The sequence below is a fragment of the Embiotoca jacksoni genome, unplaced genomic scaffold (assembly GCF_022577435.1).
Source record: "Embiotoca jacksoni isolate LCO1_2020_lvr unplaced genomic scaffold, fEmbJac1.0.p SCAF_46, whole genome shotgun sequence".
NCBI classification, from domain to species: Eukaryota; Metazoa; Chordata; class Actinopteri; family Embiotocidae; genus Embiotoca; species Embiotoca jacksoni.
In genome coordinates, this window is record NW_027185399.1 from 979,384 (window position 1) to 1,002,911 (window position 23,528).

The 23,528-nt window shown below is 40.4% G+C and overlaps 1 protein-coding gene across 1 annotated transcript in view; it reads left to right on the forward strand.

The window, feature by feature from the left end:
• The window catches only part of pmepa1 (prostate transmembrane protein, androgen induced 1), a 32,090-nt gene that overhangs the window by 3,374 nt on the left and 5,188 nt on the right, over nt 1–23,528 (forward strand).

Here is a 23,528-nt window from a genome sequence, read left to right on the forward strand (position 1 = left end):
CAAACAAACACACACACACACACACACACAAACAAACACACACACAGACACACACACACACACAGACACACACACGCGGACGCTTCCCAAACATTTGAGTCAATAATCAGATGGATGTCGTCTCTTTTTTTAAATCTTGTTATGGCTGCTGGCTAACAAATATTTTGTCCTGTGGTGGAAATGTTTTGTCTGAAAATGTTCTCGTCCTCCTGCAGCACAATGAGACTCAGGAGTCCTTAAAAAAACGGCAAACGTTTGCTATTTTCGAAGCTCTACGTGAAATCGAGCAAACATCGGCATGAGGAAGAACGACTCCAAATAACCGATTGACTATCCGCATTGTTTGCAGATTATTTTCACGCCGACTTGACGAATCGATTAACCGATTTATTGCTCGCAGGTCTAATCGACGTTCAGGATTCACTAAAAGAAATAAGCAGCTGCTTTGATAAGTTATTATCTTTCAAGCAAAAAAAAACAAAAACCGTCAAACATGCCCGAGCGGTCGATAAAATGCCAGAAAACAGGACAAAACGTGACATTTAAAGTCTTATTTTTGTCTGTTTACGGCTTCAAAAGATATTCGGTTGTTCCCGTCGCATCCACCGAGATTAATCCAGACGATGACGTCGCCGGCTCGTCTCTTAAAAAACTAAACTCCCGATCCTTTTGAAAAAAAAACAAAAAACCAAACAATTTGTTCCACACAAAGTGATTCAATGACTTTTTTTTTTTTTTCTCACCGAATATCTATTTACAAACTGATTTTCTTTGATGGTGAAAGAGATTTTTTTAATTTCCAGCTTTAAATTTAGAAGCGGATATAAATGTGAAACCCGGTGAGTAATGCGTTCGCCTAATCGTGTGTAGGAAGGGTTCACGTTGGTGTCATCCGGTATTCATTATCCATACTGCAAGCAGATGTCTATTGAGTGTTGCCAGAAGAAAAGGTTGCGTGCCAGTAATACTATTAAAACTCAGACTTAATATATTCCTGTTGTAGTTTTTTTTTTTAATTTTTTTATTATCTACGCGATAGTAGGAGGATTATTTAGTCGTTATAGTACTTGGGAGTACTACTGGTACTAGTAGGACTAGAAACTAGTCGCAGTGGTACTGTTTGTTGTCATTGTTTGGGTGGAAAATGGCATAAATAAAATGTTTTGGAGTCAACGAAAGACACTAAAACGCCTTTTTGGGAATATTTTTGTTGTTGTTTATCTTCACAACCGTTAAACCGATAAAGACCGACCTGGTCGCCGTTTTCAGCGTCTCGGTTGCCGCTCCGAGGTTGTTGTTGTTGTTGTTGTTGTTGTTGTTTCGCGTTGACGAGTTTTTCCATCAACGATCCAGATGTTTTAGTTTCACGCCGATCGGAGCCCGTAGAAACGCTCAAAAACGCTAAAAAAAAAGCTTTTTTTCTAATGTTAGCAACAGTAGTCATAGCAACCAATCCCACGTCGTCGTTGTTTCGCCTTGACGACGGGAAACAGTCGGCCGACGGCGGCTTTTATAAAACGTCCGAGCTGCCGTTGGGGGGGAAATGCTGGCGTTTAAGATTTTCTCTTCGTTGGAAAAAGGACGATGTTCGCAAAGTGTTTTTTTTATGAAACAATAATCAAAAAAATTTATACGCAAGTGTACCTTTTTTTGGGGGGGACTTTTTCCCATCAAAGATCCCGATATTTTAGTTTCATGCCGATCGAAGCCCGTAGAAACGCTTTTTGGAAATGCTTTTTCCTGACGTTAGCACCAGTAGTCATAGCAACCAATCCCACGTCGTCACCTGGACTCGTAAGGGCGAAGCGGACGAGGAGGAAGCGGAGACGATTCCTCCGCTCTGAAAACAGGCCGTGATGTTTAGTCTGCGAGACGGAGACGGAGACGGAGACGGAGAAAAATATGTCAAAACTTTGGATGAAAAAAAAAAAAGAACAAAAGTGTCAGTAAAAAGAGAGCGAGAGGGAAACGAGAGAAAGTCGTAAGAAGCAAAAAGGGAAAAAAAACCAGAAACGTTCTGGTGGATTTGGAAAAAAAATAAATAAAAAAATCGTGTGGGAGTTGACGGAGTGAAACTAATGATGCGTCGGCCTTTATCGGAAAAAAAAAAACCAAAAAAAAAAAAACCAAGATTATGTTTTAAGCTGGTTCAGCTGAATCGGGCCGTCTGCGCTGGAGTGTGACGGGGAAGAAGATGAAAGACGCACCAGAACAAAGTAAAACACGGGATAATCCGACGTTACACGCTCGAGAAGCGGCGATCAAAAGGACGATTGTAGACGTGATGGAAAGAAGGAGGTGGTTCCCAAACTTGTTTTTTTTTTATTTATTATTTTATTTCACAAGATGTTTAAAAATAGATCTGAGACGAAAACCTCTCATTTGATAGCGAACATCTGATATGACATCTGTTGGCTGCGTTACATTTAAAGCCTTACATCGGCCGCCAAGACAAAAAAAACCCGCTGAGTGGTGTCCTTCTGGCGGTGGAAGCCTTCAATCTGAAGGTTTTATTTGGTCCAGATTTTCTGTCTGTTTGAGATTTGTGTCTTCGTACCGAGCGGCAAACCGGCGGCGGCGACGTCTCGTCGGTTTGTTGAGCGGCCGCTTGCGAAGCCTTCGAGTTGGGACTTCGTCCGTCGCCACCTTTGCCGGTTCGGAGCCAGAAGTGATCGATATTCGGACAGATTGGAAACCCGAGGACGCCCCGTCCCGCCCGCCGGCAGCAGAAAACCTGACCGCACCACCGGCCTGTCAATCAAACTGCCAAAAAAAACAACGCCCCTCTTTGAGTAAAAATCGATTTTTAAATGGGTAAGAAAAGTGTATTAATATTTCATGGGAGCCTTTTCAGAGCCAGCCCCTGGTGGCCCTCGGTGGTATTACAGTTGAAGTCACTTTCGCCATCGCCCTCATGTTTCTTTGGGACCCGGGAGCTACATCAACTTTTTAAAATGTTTTATTCAGATGCTTTATGTTAATACAAAATTCAACAGCAATTCAGAAACGTCGAGCAAAATACAACCGAAGCCGTCGGCTTGGAGTCAAATCACAAAGTTGTTGTTTTTTTGTGTGTTTTTTTGTTTGTGTCCACACAAATTTGCACATTCGTGATCTGTAAATAAAACAGTCTGAAAGTGAAATGAATCAGATGCGTGATGGATAATTTGGCTCAGAGACAAAAAGCAACGCAGCCAGCTGGTTAATTAACGATAGACTGCCTGGAAGTTTTTGCAACATTAAAGGGTGGATTTAAATACTTATTATATATATATATACATATATATATATATATATATAGATATAATATTTAAAACATTCAATTTAGATGAATTCAGACGAGAAGGACTGACTCACTCACTTTTAGACTATCATTTGTCGGTCTCTCCTGCACATCCGTTTTCCTTCATCTGGGTCTCAGCAGTTGTAATGGGAGGCTTTTCATTTACCTGTAACACCGCACACACACACACACACACACACACACACACACACACACACACACACACACACAGCCTGAGTAATGCTGATGTCATGTGCTTTGACTAGCAATGTCTGCCGCTCAGAACAGATGTGTTTTTGCATGTGTGTGTGTGTGTGTGTGTGTGTGTGTGTGTGTGTGTGTGTGTGTGTGTGTGTGTGTGTGTGTGTGCGGTGAAGTCATTGCTTGGTATCAGCTTGTAAGAATCATTTCCTTACAGTCTCGGTAGTTCTGTACACGTCTGGCCGTCTTAACGTCAACACGTCCGCAGTCTGACTCCACTGCCAACATAAATGTTATCCATAGTGTGTGTGTGTGTGTGTGTGTGTGTGTGTGTGTGTGTGTGTGTGTGTGTGCGTGTGTGTGTGTGTGTGTGTGAGTTCAGCTGCAGGGTAGAGGTGTTTATTTTGGTTATTGAATTTGAGGAAAGGAAGACAAAGTGTTCCTGAGAAGACGGGAGGTGACGGACGGCGGTGAGACCCGTTCATCACGAGTCCGATCCTTCCTCAATTTTTTTTTTTTTTTTTTGTGTGTGCGCTGTTGGGGCATTTTGTTGTCGCGGCAACGGCAAACACCGTCGCTAGGCGCTCGGGGGAACAAGGAAGCGGGCAGAATAAAAGAAAGTCGTGTGTGACGACGTCGTCCGGTCACTTCCTCGACTCACGTCTACGTCCAACGAAGGAAAACCGACCCTTTTCCTTTTTTATTTTTTTTAAATTTTTGGTATCGGTTCGTGTTCCCGCTCGATAACGGTCGTGAAGAGGTCGCCGCCGCTTCGCGTCGATTCTTGATGACGAGACATTTCTAGGCGGAAGATTGTCGTTGTTTGACTCAACCACTAGAGGTCGCTTAACTTCAACAAAAAAATCTTGATAAGCTGCGAGCGCAAAAAAAAAAAAGATCTACGGGATCGTTGTTGTTGTTGTTTTCTTTGTTGTTTTTTCTGCGACGTTCTTGTTATTGTTTGTAATCCCGCCTTCACAGCGTGATGGTCTGTAAAAATAACCGTTTTTAAATGTGCTCATCGTTGAGGCTTTAAACAAAGACGCCCGACGACGGGCAGAAAACCGTTTGAGACTCTTAACTGCTGATGTTTTTTTGTTTTTTTATTCTTAACGGCTCTTTCGACATTTTATTCATTAATAAAACCTCCAGAATCATTCGATAATTGTTTCATTCAAAGAGGTTGTTTTTTTGTTTTTTTTTAACAAATCCACAAGAGATTTAGATTTTTATTTTATTTTTGTTCATATTTTCAAACACGTCCAACAGGTAAATCGTCTGCTCGTCATTGATCTTTTATATATATATATATTTATATATTTATATATATATTTAGTTTTTTCCCTGTGTCTGTCTTTACGCTCTCTCCTCAGTGAATCATGGAAATTAAATGATTGAGTCTGTTCTGGCTCGCCTCCTAGACTTATTATGTAAACCTCTCTGTCTGGCTTTCTCAGTTCTCTGGGAGTGTGTGTGTGTGTGTGTGTGTGTGTGTGTGTGTGTGTGTGTGTGTGTGTGTGTGTGTGTGTGTGTGTGCGTCTGTTCATTTCCTCCCTGTGTGTATTTCTGTGTTGTGAAAGAGTGGATTTATAAAACTTGTATCCCAAAAGAAATTTATTTTTCTTGCCGCTAAAAAAAGAGGCGTTGATATCGTTGGTGTGTGCACGATCGAATTCGGCCTTTTGTGTGTGTGTGTGTGTGTGTGTGTGTGTGTGTGTGTGTGTGTGTGTGTGTGTGTGTGTTTTTTCTTTCTGTGATTGACAGCTGGCGTCGTCCCAGAAACGGAAACGCTTTAATCCTCGTGTACGATAAACAAGGCAGTAATTTGTCTCGGAAAAAGAACAGTTGTAGCCGCGGCTCGGCCGCTTCCTGAGCTGCCGGGTTCGGACGCCTTGCTCAAAGGTCTCGGGGAAGAGCGTCTCCAATTCAACCGATTTGAGTCCTGCAAACTTGGACAACCGACTTTTCTGGCTTTCTCATTTCCTTCCTTCCTTTTTCCGCTTCCTCCTCCCTTCGAAGGATTTGATGCTTTTATAATCGTCGTTACCAGACTTGAACCTTTTGAAACTTAACAAACGTACTCGCTCAAGTTCGCCCAACTCCGGTCTCGTTTTTAATGCCTCTTCTTCCTCAAAAACATCTTCGACGCACTTTAAAAAAACAACTTCCTGTTACCGTGTAATCAATTTAAATCCACAATCACTAACCTCTCAACTGATTTTGTAAGTAATCGTCTTGTTTATTGGTATTTTATCGTGCCCACTTAAGCTCTTATCTTCACTTTGTTGTTTAAATTTGGCCTATTTTGTTTTTATTGTCACTTTCTATAAACTCTTATCGCCTATTTTATTCATTTATTTCTCAAATTCAGGTCCTATTTTTAACTTGGCATCGTTGACAGATGAGCGTTACCGTCGATGTCTTGCTGAGAATTTAAATTAAGTTTAAATGAAAGCAGATTTAGCTTTTTTTGGGGGGGGGGGGGACCATTGGCTTGAACACAAAACAAGCAATTTTAAAATGTAATTGTTTGCGAAGAGTTAATCTGCCAATTAACTGACGAAGCAGATAAAACTAGTCGCGTCTTTCGGAGGTGCCTCCCTTCCTTCCTTCCTTCCTTCCTTCCTTCCTTCCTTCCCTTGGCGTCCTTCATTCAACCTCTCAGCTGTTCATTGTCTCTCGGTCTAGACACCAATAACACACATATAGAAACACATAGGAAGAGTCATCAGCGCGTTGTCATCATGCATATATGTAGATGCATGCAGCATATGCATCTCCGGAGAGGGTCGGAGGTGGGGGGGGTGAGGTCACCGACTCTTTCGGGAGGGGGGGGGGGGTGTTTGGGGTGCACTGCTCTGCATATGATCTGCATACAAGACAATGTTCAGCTGAGGACCTGGTAGACCCATATTGTCCCATTAATTAGTCTGAAGTCAGAGCCGGCACTATATATATAATATATATATATATATATATATATATGTGTGTGTGTGTGTGTGTGTGTCTCGCAGTGTGAATAAATCCATCCAGACTCCCGTCTGAGGACCGAGAAGCTGCCGCTATAAATAAAAAGCCGCTGACTGTCTGCTTCGCCGTATAGATCGTCTCGTTTTGGGTTTTTTTTCTCATCAATTAGTCTGAAGCAGAATAACCTTGTAAGACCGTCGGCTCCCTCTAAATACTTCACTTGTTGTCTGTTTATGAAGTTTAAAAACGGCGTCTTTTTATTTTTGCCATTAATTAGTCCGGGTATTAGTCGGCGTAGAGTTGTCTCGCTCGCGTTTGACATCTGATCGCGTGTGAATATTTGGTTCTTTGTTAATTAGTCCGAGTCGCCACGTGTTTTTTTTTTTTTTTTTTAGTTTTTCGTCTCATTGTCACTTTTTCAGGTGAAATCCATTTTGCTTAAAAGCTGACTTTGCGACTCGTTTACATGTCGGAGGGTGACTTTCCAAAACGCCAACAAACAAACAAACAAAACAAAACAACTAAACGGTGTGTGTCCCCCCCCCCCCCCCCCATCCTCCCCCACCTCACTGGTTTTACAGCACATTAAAAGAGTGACGAGGGCAAACTGCCATTTGGCTTTTGTCGTGTCTGCAGCTGGTCTCAGACTCTGAACTGTTTAACACCGTTTCATTATTTAGTCAGAGACGGTGTTCGTTGCCGTTTTAGCCGTCTGGTCTTTTAAGAATAAGCTACGTGTCATTTGGTGCAATGTTTACTTCAGCTTTTTTTTTTTTTTTTTTAATTACTCGGCGCCAGAAGATCCAGGAACAACTCAAAAGAAGAAGAAGTGTCTGTAGTCCTTCGTGAATTAGTCTGAACCCCGTAAAGGGACGTTGTGTAGTTTTGTCCAGTTTTTGGACACAAACCTTGACGGCTTTTTTCTTTAGAAGCCTTAAAGTTTTTTTTTTTTGTTTTTTTTTAAAAGCAACGTACTTGTTGAAGTTGTTTACAAGTCAACTTTGAAGAATACTTTTACTTTTAAGGTCGGCGACTCTTTTGAAGGACTCGTTTGCTTAAAAAAAAAAGAAGAAATTAGCACGTTGGATATTTTGACATCCTGAACAGACGTTACGAAGTGGGAAACCAAAACGTGTGCTGCACTTCATTTCTATTCAAAAATGTTAGATATGGAGATGTATGTGTGCAAACTGCTGTTGTTCGGACAGGGGGAGGAGTGGGGTTGGGGGGGGGGTAGTTTTGCATATGAAACCAATGCTGCTCTGCATGTGCAGTGAGGACAGAGGGGTGAAAGTGAGACAGTCTGGGTGTCTGGGAGGGCAGAGGTCAAGGGTCAGGTCAAGAGAAGGCAGGGGTCGGGGGGGGAGGGAGGGGTTGGAGAGGTTCATTGTCACAGTGGGGGGGTTCTCATATTCCTCAATGTTTTCTTACTGCTTTTAATCTCTAAACTTTCCATCATGTTCTTTTGAATTCTCTCAGCTTCACACTCTCACTTCTGCTGACTCAGCAGGTTTTAAACCTCACGCACCGACTAAAAGTATTGATTGTATTGATTATTTGAGTCTGTTGTAACTCTGAGCAGCCGATCGTTTCTTTTTAAAGAACTTTACTGAACAAAATTTTAAACATACAAACAAGGCAGACAAGTACTCAATATCGTATCGTACAGAAAAAAACAATAATCGGGATTTAGATTAAGAAGTATGGTAATAACTAACTCTATAAAAAAAAAAAAAAAAAAAAAAGTGCATCCTTTTTTAATACATATGTTCTACAATAATAATTAATTTCACCCAAAAATCCATTGAAGTTTGGGGGACATTTTTGATATTTTACCACTGACGAGCGAAAAATTTGCCTTAAAAGATCAGTAGGTTTACCATGAATTCAATGTTAGGATTCAAAATGTCATTTTTACGTTCAACATTAACATTAAGATTCATTTTACAGAGTATACAAGCTTTAATTCTTGACCAAAAAAAATGTTTGCTTTAAAAATGAATGCTTTAAAGATTGTGGTTCATCGTCGCAAAAAATTTGCATTTGTTTTCAACATTTAGAAATTAGGAAAAGTAAAAATTTGTCGGATATATGTTGTGCAAAAATGTTGACATGTTAGCTGCTGATAATACAACCAGAAAATATGTCATATTTAGCAACACAGCCACTGAAAGCTGATTGGACGAATGCAGTTAGGTCAGCGCCGATTGGATCAGCGCCTTTAATAATAATAATGATGATAATACATTTTATTTGTACGTCGCTTTTCAAGATACTCAAAGACACTTTACTGGTTAAAAATGATCAAAACAACACAATGAAAGTCTAAATTGCACAACAATCATATTAAAATCCACGTCATAACGGTAAAAATAATTTTTAAATATAAAGAAATGTGAGTTGAGTGTGTCATACGGTACTTTTAGGGATTATAAATGTTTTTATGATGAAATATGGGATCAAAGCTACTAACAAGCCAACCGCTGCGTCTTAAATATTCTCAATCACACAGTTGTAAATATAACAGGCAGAAAAAAAAGATGAATTTTCTCTTAAATGTGCAGATTCACGCCGACGTGTTCCCGATGCTCTAAAACATGAATATTTCTTTTTGTTCCTGTCGGGCGTACGTGCACCTTCGAGTGGCGGTTTTAGTCACACGCCGTCTGTGACGTCGTTTCTCCCACAAAGTGTGACCGAGCAGTCAGCTGGTCGCCACGGCGAGACGCTGTCTAGACAATGGACACTTCAGTCTGCGCTCTAGCTCCCCCGACACACACACACACACACACACACACACACACACACACACACACACACACACACACACACACACACACACATCTGACTCCCTTTGCCCTCTGGCTCATAGGAAACAGCTGGGACCACATCATTTGCATCCACACACACACACACACACACACACACACACACACACTCCCCCTTTCTGTTTATATTGCTAATAATTGTCATTACATATTCAGCTACTCAAACACACACGGGCACGATGCACCGAGCCATTCTTATTATAAGCAAATCCGGGAAAATAAATAAATAAATAGAGCTCTTGGAAACGCAAGCTCACATTGGGATGTCCTTTTTTGTTGTTGTTCTTGTTGTTGTTGTTGTTTTGATCTGTCAGTTTAACAAACAAGCACTTTGGGCCCTGGGACACTTTAGATGGACACTTTTCAGATGTTTCCTGTTTCTTAACCACATCTCAGCATCACAACTGATTGTAGAAAGAGGGGTGAACATTTTCTACAGACGTGCAATATATGCAATTTTTAATCCTGCGCATCTCGGATGCTGCCGTCTTTATAAAATCATTGCGAAGGCAAAAAGTGACGTGAATAATGGACACAAACACGACCCCCAAATGTGTCTCATTAACGTGTAAATATGGTCAACTGTTTCCTAGTATCTGTTTCAAAGACGATAATCTGCTGTGATGTCACCCATTGGTTTATGAACCGCCGTGCCCAAACCGTACCTCTCTTTGAGGCCTAATATCTAATTAATGATGAAATTATTTTCAGAAAAACCAACAAAACTCCGATCAGAAGGAGGAAGTTTAGCTCACGACTCAATAACAACTCGTTGAAAAACTTTATTGACTTTGTATTTCATGCGAGAAGTTGACACTTTTTTTTTTTTAATAGGAGTCTATTGAAGCAAGAGGGTTTTTTTTGGCGCCAGCCCTCTAGTGGCGCCTCAGTGGTATTGCACGTTGAAGCACTTCATTATTACCTTTGGAGACTTCGTCCATTTATTTGTTTGGTTGACACCTCTGCGGCGTCTGCCACTCACGACTTAAACGTACAACTTTGGACTCATTTAATGTCCTGGCCGTGACCTTGAAACGTCGTCGCGGGAACCACGATACCCGAGGATGATGGGAAAAGCGAGAGAAGACGGTCACACGTAGTAGAAAAAAACACGTCGCGCTCCACCTCGAGTCGGTAGATCATTCGATCCGGGAAGTTTGAGGATGGTCTCAAAGCTACTTTTGTTTTTCCTTCCTCAGTCTAGACGGAGTCGTCTTTCAGGAAGTAAACTTTGTACCGACCGTTGTTTCTCCAAAACGTCTCCCGTCGCACCTGAGCTGACAGATTCTTGGCCACAACCTGAAACACAATCGCTGCTCGCATTGTTTCCAACAACCTCCCGCGACCCTTCGTTCGGCGAAGAGACGCTCGGCGTTGCCAGCTGGCAGACGCCAGCACTTCGGCTTTTTAGTTTGTTTTTTTCCCGCTCCGAGACAGTTTCCCAGTTCGTTTTCTACGTTTCTTCCGTTAAGACTTCACTCGTACTCGGATCCTCTCGAGGGGAAACGTTCCCGACTTCAGTCGCCGTAAAAACTCAAGCGCAGAGGATTCAGCTTCGCTCGTTGCCGAACGCTGAAACGTGATAAACGTTCAAAACTTGAGAATTCTACTTTCTTGTTTTTGTTTTTGTTTTTGTTTTTGTTACACTTTTTACATTTGAACGTCAACAACCTTCAGTTAAACTGTTTTCGCTTCCCTGCTTCTCCTTCGCTCTGCTTTTCCTTGCGACGTTCAATTTCAATTTCGGCGGCTCAGTTGCCGCGATGTTGTTTGGGTTTCTGCACGTATTTGTTTTGTCTAAAGTAGAGGTTATCACACACACACACACACACACACACACACACACACACACACACACACACACACACACACACACACACACACACAAAAGGAAAAAGGCGAGTTGATTCATGCGGAGGATAAAGTGAGAATCTGGATCTTTTCAAAGCCAGGTGTGTCAAATATTTCGTTGCTCTCGTCAGGCAGGTGGGGTGGTGGTGGGGGGGTGGTGATGGTGACGGTGGTGGTGGTGGTGGTGGTGGTGGTAGCTGTGGGGGTAGTGGTGGTGGGGGTGGTGACGGTGGTGGGGGTAGCTGTGATGGTGGTGGTGCTGCAGTCTGGGCAGGAAATGAATGAAATTCAAAAGTCAAGCAGACTCCACTGATTTTATCTTTTATTTTTTTATTTTCTTTGAAGGTGAAGAAAGTATTTACAGCTCGCTGATTAATCGAATTTTCTTTCCACCAGCAGTCTTTTGTCTTACGTTTTCAAATAATAACCAAAGTGGATGAAAAGCAAATGAAAAGTTTTGCCGTGTTGACTTCAGAAAACAAAAAAACCCCGAAAGATTTCACCTTCGGCAACTATTTTTTCTCATCAATGAAGCTTTTGACTCTTTTCTTCTTTTGAAGTGCATAACATGAAACGTTTTTCACATTTTCAGGCTCACTGGTTATTCAATGTCAACTGTAGAAATAAAACATGTCTTCTGGATTTACATACTTGGATTCTTTTTTGACATTTTTATTCACCAAAGAATTCTTCAATTTAATAACAGACGTGACGTAATGTCTGATGAAAGTAAGCAGAACAACGTTATCGTCCATCCGGTGGATTTTTAAACGGCCATATATTCACTCCTTTTAGCTCCCAGTTTGGTCTCCACCACCTCCGAGTTCCACTAAATGCTCTGAACGTTTTACTTTCCTCACCTGTTGGTCTGAGACTTTTGTCGCCTGTTTGGAGCTTTATTGCCGAAACAGTTTCCCGACAAGCTAAAAGAGGCTAAAAAAGGCTAAAAGAAGCTAAAAGAGGCTAAAAGACGCTAAAAGGTTAAAAGAGGCTAAAATAAGCTAAAAGAACCTAAAAGAGGCTAAAAGGTTAAAAGAGGCTAAAAGGTTAAAAGAGGCTAAAAAAAAGGCTAAAAAAAAAAAAAAGCTGAAAGAGGCTAAAAGAAGCTAAAAGAGGATAAAAGAGGCTAAAAGGTTAAAAGAGGCTAAAAGAAGCTGAAAGAGGCTAAAAGAGGTTAAAAGAAGCTAAAAGAGGCTAAAAGGTTAAAAGAGGCTAAAAGAAGCTAAAAGAGGCTGAAAGGTTAAAAGAGGCTAAAAGAGGCTAAAAGGTTAAAAGAGGCTAAAAGAAGCTAAAAGAGGCTAAAAGGTTAAAAGAGGCTAAAAGAGGCTGAAAGGTTAAAAGAGGATAAAAGAGGCTAAAAGGTTAAAAGAGGCTAAAAGAGGCTAAAAGAAGCTAAAAGAGGCTAAAAGAAGCTAAAAGAAGCTAAAAGAGGCTAAAAGAAGCTAAAAGAAGCTAAAAGAAGCTAAAAGAGGCTAAAAGCTGCAGAATTTCGGATCATTTTTGGGTGAATTCATCGTTACGAGCGACACCCACGATGGATTAGTCGATAAAAAAAACAATACGGAGACCTTTCAGTAGCTCGGTGAAAGCAACCTGTTGAATCACGACGCACACTTTTAACACACACACACACACACACACACACACACACACACACACACACACACACACACACACACACACACTGTCGGTGTGTTTATGTGCTGTAAAGTTGTTATCTTTCAAAATGTTGACATAAATTGTAGCTGCAGTTAAATGTGGTTTTAAGTCGTTAACGTGGAAGTGATTTTCACACACACGCACGCACACACGGCTAGACACAATAATGTTTGTCTGACCTCGTGTGTGTGTGTGTGTGTGTGTGTGTGTGTGTGTGTGTGTGTGTGTGTGTGTGTGTTTAAAGACTGGCTGAGCTGGTTTTTGATTTGGCAGTGAAACACTGTTTGGAAAAGGACTGCATGTCTAGTCCAGACACACACACACACACACACACACACACACACACACACACACACACACACACACACACACACACATATACACTCCCACACACACTCCCTTACATCCCCTTCCTTTTGCAGGCTTGATCTCACACTAAATACCTCTTTTATTTGATTTTCTTTTGCTTTAAGACACCTGCAGTTTCAGGATAACAGGTTTTGTCCTTGAGCAGGTTCTTTTTTTTTCTTAGAGTAAATTCCCGGCATCTCGATGTCTTTAAAATCACCAACAAAACGCCCTCAATGTTCTCACAAGTAGACCAAATTGTCTTTTTCTGAACCCTCTGCACGTCTTTTTTCCCCGTTTCTTTTTCTTTTTTTTTTTTAGAAACTGACTCGCGGCGTCATTAAAGCAGATTGTGTCATTTTCAGACCTTCAACTACAAATTGAACACTTTGGCAGCAAAACTATGATATAATCTTTTTCTTTTTTTTTATCAGTGTAGATATACAGATAAATTCCCACTTTGCTTTTACTCTTAACGCATTTCAGAATTTATTTTGCTGAAACGGGGTCAAAACAACGAATCTCTCCGCTGACGTAGATCTCGACGAGCGCAAAGTCTGAATCTCTAATTAAATCTGTAATTAAAGTGATAATTTGCTGAAACAACCAGTAACATCAAAGTTTTTTTTACAGTCCCCAGGTGCGCATAATAATCAGCCATAACATGTTCCATATAATTCTGGTAAACAAAAACACAGTCGGCACAACAGAGTAAACCTTTATTATTTATTATTAGCCAATTTACTTCAAAGGAAACTGATTGCTTTAAGTTTTCGACTGTAGATCAGACAGATGTTCAATGACGTCATCTTGAGTGCGAAAATAATGTTTTTCAAGACCAAAATTTTATTAATTAACGAACCTAAAAATATCAACGAGCCGCGTCTCTCAAAGAAACGTCCCGTTTACTCTCGTAGCGACAACTAAAGCACAGATTATATTACAGCTGGCTGTTGTACGCTTGCTAAAGGGCACGCTGGCAGTATTTGTCACTGCAGACAGCAGGAATTGAACCGGTAACTTCCTTTATTTAACCTGAGGCACACAGTGAATGTACACACACACACACACACACACACACACACACACACACACACACACACACACACACACACACACACGGTTAATGATTATTATTATGTCTAGTGTCATTGGATCAGAGCCACTGCACACACACTCTCACACTCTCACACACACACACACACACACACACACACACACACACACACACACACACACACACACACACACACACACACACACACCCTCTGCATGTGACCTGCCCTGAGACTTCCCTCTCTCTTTCACATTCAAATGAACAGTGTGTGTTTTTGTGTAAGAAGGTCTAACTGTGTGTGTGTGTGTGTGTGTGTGTGTGTGTGTGTGTGTGTGTGTGTGTGTGTGTTTGTGTGTGTGTGTGTTTGTGTGTGCGGGGGTGTGAGATGACAGGGGTAGTCTGGCTCCTTCTGGCTAGAATTATAATGAGCATCACACACACACACACACACACACACACACACACACACACACACACTCACACACACACACACACACACACACACACACACACACACACACACACACACACTCAGAGCCAGACAAGCAGCTGATAATGAGGTTTGATTTTCATATGTTTCAGACAGAATGCTCTGCAGGTCAGAGGAGCTCTTGTGTGTGTGTGTGTGTGTGTGTGAGTGTGTGTGTGTGTGTGTGTGTGTGTGTGTGTGTGTGTGTGTGTGTGTGTGTCCTCTTCAGACTTTACACACTCTCACTTTTTCCATTGTTAACATTAATGACTGCGTTCGGCTCATTTGCTTTCGTCTGTGTTTCGCTTCCTCTTTTTTTTTTTTTTTTATTGATGCGTCTGATGTCGGCTCAGCCAGACTTCCACTTCATTTTCATTTATTTTATTTATTTTTGTTTTAAATTAATTTGTTTTTTTCTTTAAAGCCCGGCCAGACTGCTGTTTGTGGTTCCATTAAAAAAACAAAAAACAACCCAGACGTGTTAAAGCGTCCCTCGGCGTTATGACCAGACGCCTCCATTCAGCATTTTATATCGTATTTATATTGTTTTGATCTCTTTTATTTTAAATGTAACGTGACATCTTGCACAGCGGGTTCGCAAACTTAATCTTAAGGTTGGTAGTTCAAGGCTAAAGTGTCCCGAGCAGCTTGAAGCTCCGCCTCCATCGCTGTGAATGTACGGAGTCCCATTAGGGTAAAAAAAAAAAAGCAAACTTTTAAAATCACAAAATCAGCTGAAAAACTGCAGAATTTTATTTAATTTTTTTTTAAATTTTATTTTTGTACAGTTTACAGTGACTGAATATCAGCGGTTTATAATAATATTTGTAGAAGTGAAACCTGAGGGAGGCGGTGACGGTGACGGGTCGCTCCAGACGGGCCTCGGTGAAACCTGGGAGTTCCCTGGATTAACGCGCTAAATTTAGACCAACGCTCCTCCGTTTACTCCGACCGTCTTCGACTCTTTTAACTGCTTCTATCGATCCTCGAGCTTTTAAATCCTTCTTTCAAATTAGTTTTATTATTTTTTTCCTGCTTCATGCTTTTATTTTTCTATTCTGTCTTTTTGCTAAATGTGGAAAAATAAGAAATACAGCTCCATTTAAATTTTGTTTTTGTTTTTTTTGTGTTTGTTTTATATGTGTTGCTGTATCTTTTATAGTTTGACGTATGGCAGCGGGTGGAGGTAGGGGTGGAGGTGGGGGTGGAGGTAGGGGCGGGGGGGGGGGGCATGTTGCCGAATCCAAACCCGTGACTGGTGGCAGTAAAACGAGACCCCAGAAGTATTTGAACTCTGTCCCGGTCTGGAGGTCGTCGGGCGACGGGATGCGAGAACGAGATAATACAAAAAAAACACTTCGGAGAAAATTTGGTAAAAATTCTCCTGCTGCAAATTTTTTTGAATTTTTGTTGAATTTTTTTTGTTGATTTTTTTTTTTTTTTTTTTGCCTCAAAGTGTCTTCGAGTTGTCGATGGGTTGTTTAGGTTTTTGGAAAAGTCTCTAAACCGTCACGTACTTCGATATTGCACCCATCAAATGTGTGTGTGTGTGTGTGTGTGTGTGTGTGTGTGTGTGTGTGTTGGCTCTCTGGTTTCGAACCTGACCAAGTAGTCGAATTCAGAAAGCAGGTTGGATAGAAAGACGAGGAGGGGGGGATGATAACTGACCTCCTCCACCCCCCCCCCCCCCTCAACCCCACACACACACACACACACACACACACACACACACACACACACACACACACACACACACACACACACACACACCTCCCTCTTCCCTTTTTTCCCACTGTTGAAACCAGCAGTGGGAGTTTTATGGACCAAAGTTCCCACACTTGTTGGCTGCACCATGACCATGGCTTCGGAAGTCAATGGAGTGTGTGTGTGTGTGTGTGTGTGTGTGTGTGTGTGTGTGTGTGTGTGTGTGTGTGTGTGTGTGTGCCCCCCCCACCCCCTTTCTCACCCCCTATAGCCTTTCTCATGGAAATTGGCAAGCAAATTGTGAACCTATGACCTATAATTCTTTCTCTCTCACACACACACACACACACACATATATATTTAAATATATAATATATTTAAATATATATATTTATATATATTTAAATATATTGTATATTTATTTATATATATATATAAACGCACACACACACACACACACACACACACACACACACACACACACACACACACACACACACACAGCTGTCTGTGCTATTTCTGACTACCCAGACTGTCATCATCCTAGGACTGAGGAAGGAGGAGGAGGAGGAGGAGGAGGAGGAGGAGGAGGAGGAGGGGGGAGGAATTAGTGAGCTTTTCTCTCTCTCTTCCTGCCCTTTCTCTCCTTCTCTTCTCCTCTTTCTTTCCCGTCACGTCTCCTTTCGGCTTTTTTTTTTTTTTCTAATTTTCTTCATCCTCTTCCTTTCCTTCGCTTTTAAAACCTCCTCTCCTCCTTCTTTCTCCTCCATCCTTTTTCACCTCCTTCCTTTCCCATCGTACTTTCTTCCTCCTCGTCTTCCTCTCTGTGTGTGTGCCCCCCCCCTCCCACCTCCTGCTCCTCCCCTCCCTCCCCTCCATCTCTGGCTCTCCTTGAGCCATCTGACTCTGCAATGACCGCCGGTGACCTTTCGGCTGAATGCATGAGGAGGAGGAGGAGGAGGAGGAGGAGGAGGAGGAGAGACGAAGAGCAGGGCAGGGGATGACAGATGAGCTAATTGCTTCAGATTAACCATGCCGTGTCTGCCAGGCTTACTTCTGTCTAGACAACAGCACAGAGGGAGGGACGAGATCAGCGACAGGAGTGAGAACCTTTCACAAGACTTTGTTGTTGTTGTTGTTGTTGTTGTTGTTGTTTTCTTCTGCTTCGCTCGAGCGAAACATAAAAAGATTCGTTTCCCCTCAGAAGGAACAACAACAAAAAATGTATTGAATAAGACTCGGAGGACCTACGAGAGACGGATTGTATAAAAGGGGTCGAAATTCACCACCAGACATCTTTTCGTTGAAGCTCCAAAAAAAAAGAAAACAACAACAACAACCTGCAAATCCTACATTTCCCATGATGCAACCTGATGCCGCCACTTTGTTCCCCATTGAAACGGTTGTTCTGCTTTATTTATTTATTTTTTACTTTTGGTTTTATTAGTGAGGCGTCTTGAGTGGACCCTGATAGTGAAGGTGAAGGGGTCAGAGGTCACAGCACCCTAGTTGTGTTGATACGAGTTGGCATCATGCTGTGTGTGTGTGTGTGTGTGTGTGTGTGTGTGTGTGTGTGTGTGTGTGTGTGTGTGTGTGTGTGTGTGTTTACTATATCAAACTGAATGATTAGAAATTGAACGACCACTCAGATTAAAAACTAATTGAAGATGTCACTTTGAGCGCTTGAGGATTTGGAAATGTTAAAAAAAAAATTATTCAAGAAATTTTGTAAATTCTTTTTTTTTTTTTTTTTTTTTACTTCGCTTATTTGAGACATTTTTTTTTTTTTTTTTTTTTTTTTTTTTTAGGCCAAAAGAAAACTGATCTTTTACCAGGCAGAAAAGGAGAAAAGGTTATTTTTAAATCACCTTGCAGAGAAAGAATATAAACACATTATTTATTTATTTTAAAAGATGGAAATTTTTGCACATGAAAGGAGCATTTTTTCCAAATTTGAGCCATTTTATTGTTTTTTTTTTTTCTGGAAACATTCAGTATTAAATGAGGAAATCAAAATCAAATAAAACCCCGAGCGCTGTTTGCCTCTTTGCCATACTTTGAATATCATGCGCTGTTTGTCACTTCGGATCAAACGTATTAACACACGAGAGCCTAAAACCCCTTTTTTATTTTTTATTTTTATTTTTTTCCTCCAAAGAAACGCCGTCATCGTGCGTCTTCGTTGAGTCACGTTTTAGCCGGAAGGATGTTTTATTTTTTGTATTTTTTTTTTAGCGTTGCAGCTGAGTGACACATTTAAAAGTAATTTCAAAGAAGCTCCTAAAAAAAATTTAAAAAAAAAATACAAGGAGAAAAGGAAGAAGTAAAGTAAACAGAATAAATAAAAAATAAATGATGCAATCATATTGCAGCTTCTCTGAGGGAAAATATGCTGACTGCAGAACATCTGGGTGGAAACCTGACGTGAGAATGATTTATTTATTTTGTTTGGTGTTTGACTTCCTGTCTTCAAGGAGGAAGTTCAAGATGTTTTTCTATCTAAAAAAAATTAAAATAAAATAAAAAGAAGGATGAAATTTTGAACGAGTGCGCTTCTTTTCAACGCCTCCGTCCTCCTCCTCTTCTGCGAGTTGTAACCGGGCGGATGTACTCCGTCGTCCTATTGGTCGACGTCGAGGAAAGATTAAAAAAAATAACAATAATCTGGCATGCTAGATTTGTCGTCATGGTTACGTGCGGTATCGAAGGTTTCCGGCGTTTCTATTCGTGCCCGACACCGAACAACTTTTCAAACGACTACTTTCCGGTTGACGTCACAAAACAAGTTTTTTTTTTTACCTTCAGACTTTATATCCAGACGTGTCAATAAAAATAAAAAAAATTAAAAAAGCTTTAGATCTTTTTTTTAATTTATTTATTTATTTTGGACGATTCAACGTGACCTTTTGACTATTTCACAAAAACACGGTCGCATGTCGTCTTCTTCCACTTTCATGCTTTAACCTCTGAGGTTTGAACAATGAGGATCTGATATTTAAACTGTTGGAAGATAAAAGAAGTAAGAAGAAGAACCGGAGGAAGGACGCCGGCGGGGGAAGCGAGCGTCTGTAGCAGCAGCACATGAAGGAAACAAAAATAAACAAACGCACACGAACAAACATCAACACACCGAAAATAATCATTATCTGTAAACAACCGCGTCGGCCTTTTAAAAGATCTGTTCTTATCGCTGAACGCAAAGAAGGAGACGCAGCGATGCCAAGATCAGTGTGTGTGTGTGTGTGTGTGTGTGTGTGTGTGAGTGTGTGTGTGTGTGTGTGTGTGTGAGTGTGTGTGTGTGTGTGTGTGCCTACTACCAGCTGACACCTTGTTCTGTCAGCTGGTCGAACTTTCCGTCTTCCTTCTTTTTTCTTTCTTTTTTTTCCAAATATTTTGATAATTGATTAATTGTTTTTTTAGTTCCTGCTTCTTAAATGTGAATCACTTCTACTTCTACTAAACTCTACCCTACTCTACTATAATCTACTCTACTATAATCTACTCTACTATAATCTGCTCTAATCTATTCTATTATAATATACTGTAATCTACTCTTCTAAACTATACTCTACTATAATCTACTCTACTATAATCTGCTCTAATCTATTCTACTATAATATACTGTAATCTACTCTACTAAACTATACTCTACTATAATCTACTCTACTATAATCCACTCTACTATAATCTACTATAATCTAATCTACTCTACTATAATATAATCTACTCTACTATAATCTAATCTACTCTACTACAATCTACTCTACTATAATATAATCTACTATAATCTACTCTACTATAATCTAATCTACTCTACTATAATATACTCTACTATAATATAATCTACTCTACTATAATCTAATCTACTCTACTATAATCTACTCTACTATAATCTACTCTACTATAATCTAATCTACTCTACTATAATCTACTCTACTATAATCTACTCTACTCTACTATAATCTACTCTACTATAATCTACTCTAATCTACTCTACTATAATCTAATCTACTCTACTATAATATAATCTACTCTACTATAATCTACTCTAATCTACTCTACTATAATCTAATCTACTCTACTACAATCTACTCTACTATAATCTAATCTACTATAATCTACTCTACTATAATCTACTCTACTCTACTTTAATCTACTCTACTATAATCTACTCTAATCTACTCTACTATAATCTAATCTACTCTACTATAATATAATCTACTCTACTATAATCTACTCTAATCTACTCTACTATAATCTAATCTACTCTACTACAATCTACTCTACTATAATCTAATCTACTATAATCTACTCTACTATAATCTAATCTACTCTACTATAATATACTCTACTATAATATAATCTACTCTACTATAATCTAATCTACTCTACTATAATCTACTCTACTATAATCTACTCTAATCTACTCTACTATAATCTAATCTACTCTACTATAATCTACTCTACTATAATCTACTCTACTCTACTATAATCTACTCTACTCTAATCTACTCTACTATAATCTAATCTACTCTACTATAATATAATCTACTCTACTATAATCTACTCTAATCTACTCTACTATAATCTAATCTACTCTACTCTACTATAATCTACTCTACTCTACTATAATCTACTCTAATCTACTCTACTATAATCTAATCTACTCTACTCTACTATAATCTACTCTACTCTACTCTACTATAATCTACTCTACTCTACTATAATCTACTCTACTCCATACTACGTTTTCCTTTCAGCAGTTGAAACCAACTCGTAGTTCCATAAGTGAGATTTCAGCTGTTATTTAATTAAACTTCAAATCTGCTGAAGTGACATTACAGACGGTTTTAACCCAGTCAGTGTGTCAGCATGTTGCCATGGCGACCACAGCTGATAACAGTGTTGAATGCCTCAGTGTCTGATTGTGCTAATGAGTGGAGAGCCCCCCTCCCCCCTTACCCCCCCCCCCACTGTCATCACTATTCAGTCCGTCCCTCTGACCCATCTGTCTCTCCCAGACGACTCCCCCCCACCCCACCCCCACCCCCGCCTCCCCTCCTCCTCCCCTCCTCCCTCACATTGACCCCTTTTGTTCACTTGGTTGGTGGCGGTGAGGAGGGGTGGGAGGTGGGGGGTTGGGGGGGGGCAGGAAGAAGGGTCCGGTCAGCTGTTTCCTCAGTGTGTGTGTGTGTGTGTGTGTGCGTGTGCGTGGGAATGTGTGTGTGTGTGAGAAAAAGTTGGAGACAAAGCTGTGGAGGCTCAGAGAGTCGGTCGGTCGGCCGGCGTCGGGACATGTAACTTCACCGGGAAGCGTTTTAACTTTTACTTTCTTTTGATTTCAGGCCCAATATTTCTGGGTGTTTTTTTTTATTTGTTTGTTTTTGTTTGTTTTTTCTCGACCTCGGAAAGAAAGCAAATTTTGGGATTACGAAACGTTTTAAAAGAGTAAAAAAAAAAGAAAAGCTCTGAAGTTGTTATCCGTCGAGCGGAGAGGATGCAGCCGTCGTCGGGGCGTCACAACCACCACGACTGCGTTCAGACGCAACTCTGCGGTGAGTTTTTGTTTCCCTGCGTCGCATCGAAGGAGCGACTTTTTGTCTGCGACTTTTTAAAAAAAATTTTACGTTAAAAAATTCGCAAAAAAAACCCAAAAAACCAAACGTAACTCCCATGTTTAGTTCGGACGCGAATAATGAAATTTTATTTTTTTTCCCGTGCAGTTCGTTAATTAAAAAAGAATTGAGTAAATCTTTAAGTGAAATTTCTCAACATTTTCTCTCGATTAGAAGAGGGGTTTTTTTTAGGGTTTTTTATATATTCATCATTAAACGACTTTTATTAAAACGGTTATTAAAATCTCTCCGACTCGCGTTTTATTTGTTTAAATGTCTGGGGAAGATTTTCATGTCGTCCGGGTCACGGTCAGTCCGATGATCTCAAAAAAAGGATTCCTTTCATCTTCATTATTATTTTTATTATTAATATTTTAAAGAAAAACTGGCCTTTAAAAAAAAACAAACCGTCAATCGAATTTACACTTTAGATTTATTGGATGAAAATGCAGAAAAGTATCTGCGATAAATGTACGAACTTATAAAAGAAAATGTGCAGCTGTGAACGTCGTTAAATAAATTAAAGATTTCAGGTTTTCTCTGAAACTTAACAAAACAGTCCTGAAATTCTCTTATCGCCCATTTTCAGCCTTAAACTCTCACACGTATGCAGATTTAACACACGCTAAGAACACGGCACCATAATACTGCCGAGTCAGCAAAAAAACAACAACAACAAAAAAAGAAAGTTGATCGTTTGAACTTCGCTTTTTGGTACAAAGGACTCAGAGAGAGAGTTTATGAATGAGTTGTAGGAGTCACCTGACCTGTGTGTGTGTGTGTGTGTGTGTGTGTGTGTGTGTGTGTGTGTGTGTGTGTGTGTGCAGGTTACTTTATGTTCATGTGTCTGACTTGGCCCTGACCTCTGCCTGCCCTCTGTGGAAGAAAAAAAAAGAGTGTGAGAAAAATGGTGTGTGTGTGTGTGTGTGTCTGAGTGTGTGTGTGTGTGTGTGTGTGTGTGTGTGTGTGTGTGTGTGTGTGTGTGTGTGTGGAGGGGGGTCGGGTAGTTAGAGCAGACTGTCTCTAAACAAAGCTCGCCCTGTCTGTCTGTCTGTCTGGTCCAGTGTGTGTGTGTGTGTGTGTGTGTGTGTGTGTGTGTGTGTGTGTGTGTGTGTGTGTGTGTGTGTGTGTGTGTGTCAGACACCCTGACCTTTGCATGTCTGAAAACCTTTTGTGGTCGAATCAGACGTGGTTTGTTGGTGAAACGGCTCCTTTAAGCGGCAACCGATTCAAACGTGTGTTTTTGTATTATTTTATTTTATTTACTTATCAAACAGAAATATTATAAACTACAGAAAAAAAAAAATACAAGGATGAGTTCGTCAGCAGCGTAAACGTCACACGACGGTGTTTGACTGCCTCTTTGTGTAGCGGGAAGTGTTTGTTGGCTTTTCTTCTGATCACTGTGACTCCTTTATGATTTAATAAAAGGATTTTAATTCTGCTCATTCGCGGTGAACTCGTTGAGGGGAACAAAGTTTTTGAGGTTTATTAAAGATTTTAATATCGCACTCAATAAAAAATATCAAGCCGACAAAAAAAA